The sequence below is a fragment of the Odocoileus virginianus genome, unplaced genomic scaffold (genome assembly GCF_023699985.2).
Source record: "Odocoileus virginianus isolate 20LAN1187 ecotype Illinois unplaced genomic scaffold, Ovbor_1.2 Unplaced_Scaffold_15, whole genome shotgun sequence".
Classification (NCBI taxonomy): Eukaryota; Metazoa; Chordata; class Mammalia; order Artiodactyla; family Cervidae; genus Odocoileus; species Odocoileus virginianus.
The window spans coordinates 590,676-598,641 of record NW_027224277.1 but is presented as its reverse complement, the minus strand read 5'-3'; the positions used below and the strand labels follow the sequence as shown (position 1 = coordinate 598,641).

At 43.0% G+C, this 7,966-nt stretch overlaps 1 pseudogene; it reads right to left on the bottom strand.

Annotated features, from left to right (window-relative positions):
• Positions 1 to 7,169: 7,169 nt before the first annotated feature.
• LOC139033541 (U4 spliceosomal RNA) lies at positions 7,170 to 7,343 on the bottom strand (annotated as a pseudogene).
• Between the last annotated feature and the right edge of the window lie 623 nt (positions 7,344 to 7,966).

The window sequence follows — 7,966 nt, the reverse complement described above, 5'->3', positions numbered from 1 at the left end:
CTTTGTCAGAAACCTTCAACAAAGTGGTCTTGAAGTGATCAGGGAAGGCTGCCTGAAGGATGCGGAGCTGGAGGCTGAAGGGGAGCAGGATGTGCGCTGGAAGAGAGAGAAGAGAGGAGCAAGCACTGAGTGACGGGGAGAGGGTCCGGGGAGGTCCCGGCCTGGAAACGGGGCAAGGGGCTCGGAGGGCACCGGCCGGCTGGAGGGAAGGAAGGTGTCTGCGTGCCAGGGCGTGGTCTGGGTGAGGGCACACACTAGGGGGTCTCCAGAGTGCATACAGATCGCTTTTTCCCTTCTGGCTAAGGAAAGTTTCACATCTCAGCTATTTTCACAGGAGTTATATATATATATATATGTATATATATATACATATGTATGTATATGTACATGCGTATATTTTAAATTCATGCTCACATGATGATAAATTCAAATAGCACAAAGGGTCAGTGAAATATAGGTCTACTTCTCCTCCCTGTCTCCATCCCCAGTTCTCGCCTCAGGGACAGCCACCCTCACCACCTGTGCAGCTTTTCGGGGTGCTGTATGCAAAGAGCGCCCTTACACACTTGGAACCACTGCTTTGCACTGTGCCTTTCCCCTTGACCTTTATCTTGAAGAGAGTTCCGTCCGGCGTGTCTACATCTACCCCCAGAGCTGCCTGCGCCGGCATGGGGAGGAAAGATTTACTCCGGAGTCGGGCAGAGCTGGGCTTGTTGCCTGGCCTCAGTGTCCCCATCTGTGAAACCAGGAAAATGATGGCCCCTCCTCACGGCTGTTGTGAGGATGAACTGAACGTGTCTAAAGCTCAGGTACGGAACCAGGCCCCAAGAGCTCCTCATGGCTGGGGGCTGCTGGCACTCACAGAGAGAACGTGGGCCAGGAGCCTGCTGCCTCCCCCCTCACCTTCTCGAGACAGAAACAGCCTGTCCGTGTGTCTGTCATGCAACTGGCCAGCCCCCTGGCCCCTTCTGTCTGAGATGCATTCTACCATCACCACCCCTCAGCTCCCTCAGGATCTTTGTGGCTCCTGGGGACAGAATGCCAGTTAAATGTCATCCAGGCTTTTCTCTGCTTATTTAGACTCTGAAATTGGACCCTTTCCAAGCAAGAGCGACAGCGAGCTGGGAAGGCATTTTGGGCTCTGTGCAAGCGGGTTTCTCTCCCTCCATTCAGCTGGCCCGTGTGGTCAACGGCTTTGTGCAGAAACAGCACCATGCTGGGGTCCCGTGTGGAGATGAAAATTAAGGGATAAATATACAGGTTTAATAATATTCTGTCATTTTGACAGTCTCCGCTGCTTGTCTGTGATATTTTAAATCCAGTTTGCCTGCTTCCAACATTAAGAACTTCTGATGAAGTTTTACCAGGAAGATAATATCTTTATATAATGGCCTTGTACTATGTCTGTGATTCTAAACACAAATTTATTTGCTTTTATCACTTTGACTAAAGAGAGAGAAAATGAACCATTAGAAAAAAGGCTTCCATAACCCCCCCTCCACACACACACCCTTTAATTTTCTCCTGGAAGCAGCAGTTCCTTTCTCTTTTATCTTTCCATTCTGAGCGTGCAGGCACAGCTCTATTATCTGTTCCAGTGCTGCCTTTGAGGTTAATATTTCAGCTCAGTCCTTCCTTTAGCTGTGGAGATGAATTAAATTAGTGCCAGCAGAAGGAGTGAATTAAATAAACTGTAAAATAATGCCCAGTTTCCCTGTGTTCCTTTTGCTATTCTGGTACCCCAGTAATTTTTAAAAATGAATTCTTTTGGGATTTGCAAAGAATTGACTTTATCTACTGAAAAATAGAAATTCAGACTGCTCAGATTGTTGTTCAAACTGTGCTCATTCATTCATTCAGTAACCGTCTTGCAACCCCTAGAGGGCATCTTATCTGAAAATTGAGGTTGCATGAGAGAGGAGTCCAGAAAAAAAGGTCAAGATCTGATGACACTGGTCCAGCCCTTGGATCCAGCTATGCCTGAAGTCTTAACCTGGGACATTTTGGAGGTAAAAATCCCTTTTTTGCTTGTCAGTTTGCTTAAATTATCTGCATCTTGGAATCAAAAGTTATCTAGTGGATATAAAAGTACCTATATCAATTCAAGAACAGGATGGAGCTGGGTCCAAGGAGGCCCATAGCTCTCGTCCAGCCACAGGTGTTAAGCACAGCAGTCCAGGCAGTGAGGGCCATTCCACCAGTGGTAGATAACACAGCCAGCACTGGAGACCAATGCTTGGAGGCAAGTCAGACTGCCAGAAGGAAAATGAGGAGGGTGGAGCCAGCCTGTGAATGCCCTTCACACCGGCTTTGCTGTCATCTTGTGTGTGACCAGAAAAATCACCCTCTCCAGCCACTGGACCTTGGTCTTCCAGTCTGTTGTAGTAACATTTGCTAAGTGCTTACCATGTGCCAAGCACTCGGGCAAATGTTTATTCACAGCATCTCTTTGGATCCCCCTGACTACCAGCAGGTATCGTACTTCACTCACAACAAAGGGGCAGAATTGGATTGACCACAGGAAACTGCAGCTCTGGGAACTGAAGTGTTTGAGGCAGGAGGTGAGAGCATCCTTTAGAGGCAGGTGAAAGCAGGAGGACATACTGATTTAATGAAGGAGCTCCAGTATCCACTCTGAAGCTTCCAGAGCCTGCTGCTAGAGCTATTTCTTAAAACTGCTCTGAAGCATCAAGATCATGGGAATTTGTTGTCCTTTTGGGGGGAATTTTTGGAGCTGTCAGTGGGTTAAGGTGAGAGGTAAAAAGGATGTGGGGAAAATCAGCCCATTAAAAATTAATATTTCTCTTTATTTTAATTAGACTCTTTCCTCTATAGGCAGGTAGAAGGACAGAGCCGTTCAGAGAACTGTTTGTTGTCTTTAAAAAAAGAAAAACCCTCTCATGCAATCAGTAAAATAATTAAAGAGCACTATTTTTTTCGCAGCAAAGGAAGCTAATTATTTCAGGCTCGTGCTGATTGGCCCATTTTTTTATGAGCAGTTTTAAAGTGTTTGATGCATTTTGTGAACCACTTGTGAACAGTCCCAACAATGACGGGATTGGGGGTGGGGTGTACTGTGCAGGGATGCTTCCCGAATCCAGACTGACAAGGTCAGAGCCTGCTTCTCCCATTGTGCTTCTGTCATTAACCAAAAGGAGTTCTTGGTGGAATGTAAGGAGGAGGTTACAGAGAACTTACTATGTTTCAGACTCAAGCCCAGCCCTCTTTCTGGGACTGTGTCTGCAACATGTCCCCGGTAGGCAGGGCAGCCTTTCCCGGTTCCACCCTCTATGCTTAGGCCACCCAAGATGACTGTTCCCTCACTCTCTGTACATTCCCTGCTCAACTAGAGCCTGCTCACGACTGACCCTCCTACATACTCGCCCCAGGACCCAGCTAATGGTTGTTTGAGCTTTATTTTACTTTATTTTTTGGCCACATGACATGCAGGACCTTAGTTTCCCAACCAGGGACTGAAAGTGTGTCCCCTGCAGTGGAAGCAGATGTTTTACTGGGACTTTTATAGATATTTTTATACTCTGATACTGTTACAAAAAGTGCTTCATCACCAAGAAAATTTATTGACAGGCTATGGAAACTGTTAGAACAGTTCCACATGAAGATGATAGCTATGCAACGGTTCCAGCCTGTACCAACTCAAAACAAAGACGCCGTCCTGGCCTTGGGGCCCCTAGATTAGGCACCCAGAGATTTTTACTCCCTGACAGGCAGGACTGACACTCCTACTCAGACATGAAGTGGTCACAGAAGACAGACCATCTCCCTTCTGCTTCCCATAAAATATGGGACTAAAATCTCTGAGGAGGGAATGAAACAGGAGGGAAAGGTGCAGGGCACAAACTTCTGAAGAATGATGCAGCCATAGGATATTACAAAATCTGCTTAGGACCAGCTGGGTTCAAGATGGTGAAAGATTCTGACTTCCAGTAGACATTGAGCCTCATTATATGCTTATTGTAACATATTAGCATTCTAAATGACAGACCAGAGCCACGACAACTCTGAGATCAATCAAAAGAGGTCAAAAAGTGGGCGGTGGTCTAGTTCCTGGAAATCCCCACCCCTTCTCTGAAATAGTTGGAATAATCCTCCCATTCCTTAGCCTTTGAAATTACTGAGTCCCTAAAACTAACCACCCCAGATTTCAGGGCCTCTTGTCTTCTGAGATGCCTGACACTCTATCTGTGGAGTGTGTTTCTGTCTAAATAAATCCACTTCTTACTTAGCACTTTGCCTCTCACTGAGTTCTTTCTGCAACAAGACATCAAAAACCTGAATGTCATTAAGTCCTTAGACCAGGTGTGTGATCTCAATTGAAGCACAGCAGGTTCAAGTCTGGTTGCAGGGTCTCACAAGTACTATTCTTGTCATGTAGCGAAGCCAAACAGTGAGTGTGTAGCAGAGAGAGTATGGGCCTGGGGAGGAGGGGGCTCACCTTCCAAAACCCCTTGAACTCCCCAAAGGATTTCACAAAACGTTTTTAAAGTCCACGTGAGGGAGGAGGGGTGTCCCAGGAGACATAATCAGCTCGTGCACAATTCTCCGGTTGATTGATGGTGATTAATCCTTAGGGCCAGTAGTTAATTTCTTCCATTTGGTGGTGATTTTTGGCATCTAAAAAACTCAGGAATCATGCATCAGATACTATTATCTAGGAACTTCAGAGAGTGCTAAAGCAGAGGATATGGGGAGGAGTCTGTCCCAAGAAGGCCCAACACAGTCCTGCTTGCTTCTTCTTTTTTTTTGTAATATTTATTTCTTTATTTGGCTGCATGGGTTTTAGCTGTGGCTTTGAGATCTTCGTTGCATTATGTGGGATCTTTTGTTGAGGCACACAGACTTGCTAGTTGTGGAGCACAAGCGCAGGCATCAGGAGATGGTGGCACACAGCCTTAGCTGCTCTGTGGTAGGTGGGATCTTAGTTCCCGAATCAGGGATTAAACCCGCACCCCCTGCATTGCAAGGCAGATTTTTTTTTTTTTTTTTAAGAATTAACATTTTATTGTGGAAAATATAAAATATACAGAAGAGGCAGAGAAGAGTATAATGAATCACTCACTTCAACAATGATCAGTAAATAGTTTGCCATTCTTGTTTCATCCATCCCTAGTCCACTTGTTTTGTTTAAGTTTTTAAAATCTTTACAATATTTATTTATTTATATAATTGAAATATGATGTAAAATATTATGTTAGATTTAGTCAAACTACATAGTGATTCAATATTTACATAATATTAGGAAATGATTGATCACCACAATAAGTCTAGTGACCATTTCTTTCCAAAGTTGTTACAATATTACTGGCAATATTCCTTATGCTACACATTACATCCTAGTGACTTATTTATTTTATAATCGAAAGTTTATACCTCTTAATCCTGTCACGTATTTGCCCAACCCCCAAACGCCCTCCCCTCTGGCAACCACCTGTTTTTCTCTTTAAGTCTGCTTCTGCTTTGTTCTGATTTTTAGATTCCACATGTACATGCAATCATATGGTATTTGTCTTTGTCTGATTTACTTCACTTAGATGATACCCTCTAGGTCTGTCCAAGTTGTCATAAATGGCAAGATTTCATTTTATAAAATGGCCGAGTAATATTCCATTGAATGTATATACCACATCTTTTTTATCCACTCATCACATGCTTAGGTTGTTTCCATATCTTGGCTCTTGTAAATAATGCTGCAAGGAGTATTGTTGTATATCTTTTCACATTAGTGATTTTGTTTTCTTTCAATAAGTACCCAGAAGTGAAGTTGCTGGATCATATGGTAGTTCTATTTTTAATTTTCTTCACATCCTCTCAACATTTGCTATTTGTTGTCTTTTTGATAATAGCCATTCTGAGAGAGGTGGGGTGATATCTCATTGTGTTTTTTATTTTTATTTTTTTAATTAATTAATTTATTTTCATTGGAGGTAATTACTTTACAATACTGTAGTGGCTTTCACCATACATTGACATGAGTTAGCCACAGGTGTACACATGTCCCCCATCCTGAAAACCCCTCCCACCTCCCTTCCCAGCAGTCTTAACTGCTGGACCACCAGGGAAATCCCTGTCCTTAATTTTTTTTTCCTTTTTAAGATTGTGAATTTTATTTTATTTTTTTATTATTTTAATTTATTTATTTTAATTGGAGGCTAATTACTTTACAATATTGTAGTGGTTTTGCCATACATTGACATGAATCAGCCATGGGTGTACATGTGTCCCCCATCCTGAACCCCCCTCCCACCTCCCTCCCCATCCCATCCCTCTGGGTCATCCCAGTGCACCAGCCCCAGCACCCTGTCTCATGCATCGAACCTGGACTGGCGATCTGTTCACATATGATAATATACATGTTTCAGTGCTATTCTCTCAAATCACCCCACCCTCGCCTTCTCCCACAGAGTCCAAAAGACTGTTCTATACATCTGTGTCTCTATTCTTGAGCCAGGCTTTTGTGATTCAAGGGAGGCCTGGGAGAATGCAACTGTTTTACAAACTAGAGGCAGGTGGTGACATGGGGGGAGGGGTCTGTCCCAGGAAGGGCCCCATTGAGTCCTGCTGGTTACCAAATGTTAGATAATTGTTCTCGCATTCCTCTTCTTTTCAAACCCAGGGAAACATGTTAGAGAAGAAAGGGAATGGAAATATATATATATATGGAAATCTTTAAAATATTCCTGCTAGGGTTGCCAGGTATAATGCAGGACTCACAGTTAAGTCTGAATTTCAAATAATGACAAATAATTTGAGAATAAGATTTAACTGAATACCCTACTTTTCTAGATGCTATATTTGGCAACTCTAGTTCCTATCTTTTGACTCTAAAATCTCACTTCTGGGAATCTACAATACACCCAATGGTAAGAAAATGATTAAGTAAATTAGGATATATCTACTTGATTGAATATTATGGTGTCATAAAAATGTTTTTGAAGAATAAACAGATAGGAGAGTGCTTATGAAATAATGCTAAAAGAAAAAAATATGGAATAAAATTATATGAAAAGTGTTTATAACTAAAAATTATCCTTAAATATAGAAAAATGGACAGGAAAATTGGTAAATGTTTATAGTGGTTGTACTGGATACTTAAATTATGGCTTTTTTTCTTTCTACTTATATACATGTCTCATATTTTCTATTATGAGCAAGAAATACTTAGTTCCAAAAACTACTTCTCTATATTCATGACTTGGGGCAGGAAGACAGTGGCTCAGTGCCAGGACCCTTGGGTTCTCATGCTGGTGTACACTTATTTCAATTAGCAATAATCGCGACTCGGGTAAACCCTATTGGCTACGACACTGCCACTGCGCAAAGCTTGGTGTGCGCTCTGACTCACCCTGGGAAAGTGACTTCAAATTTTGGGGCCCAAGTGTTTTCATCTGTTAGATGAGAGAAATGGGGACACTGGCCTATATACCCCCAAATTGCTCTATGATTCTCATCCTTCTGCCTCTTCTTTTTCGTGCATGCTTTTCTGTTTGCCCCTTTCTTCATTCTCTTAATTTCCTCCTCCTTTCCTTTTTCGTTTCCTCTTATCTTTCCCGCTCTCTGACCTGCCTCATTGTCAAAACTCTTCTCATGCAAACATCAGATAGCAGCAAAATTCCAACCAGCTGATAAAACCAGATGATTTATTCCTCTTGGAATACATTTCATGAAGTCAAGGGAAGCATAACCTCAGGGATGGCACGGTCAGGGCGCTCTGTTTCCCTGAAACTCTCCCTGGGCCCTTTTCCGCTGGCTTTGGCCCTGAGTTAGTGCTACCTTGGTGGTTCCCAGGTTCTGGATTTCTTGCTGTATGGAGCCACCAGCCAGTCCCGAAGGTGAGAATGTTTCTGTCTCTATGTCCCAGAAGAGCCCTTTGACTTGTTTTGATTGGATAGGCCTAAGATTTGTTTTGATTGGATAGACCTAGTTCACATGCCATCTCTGAACTAAT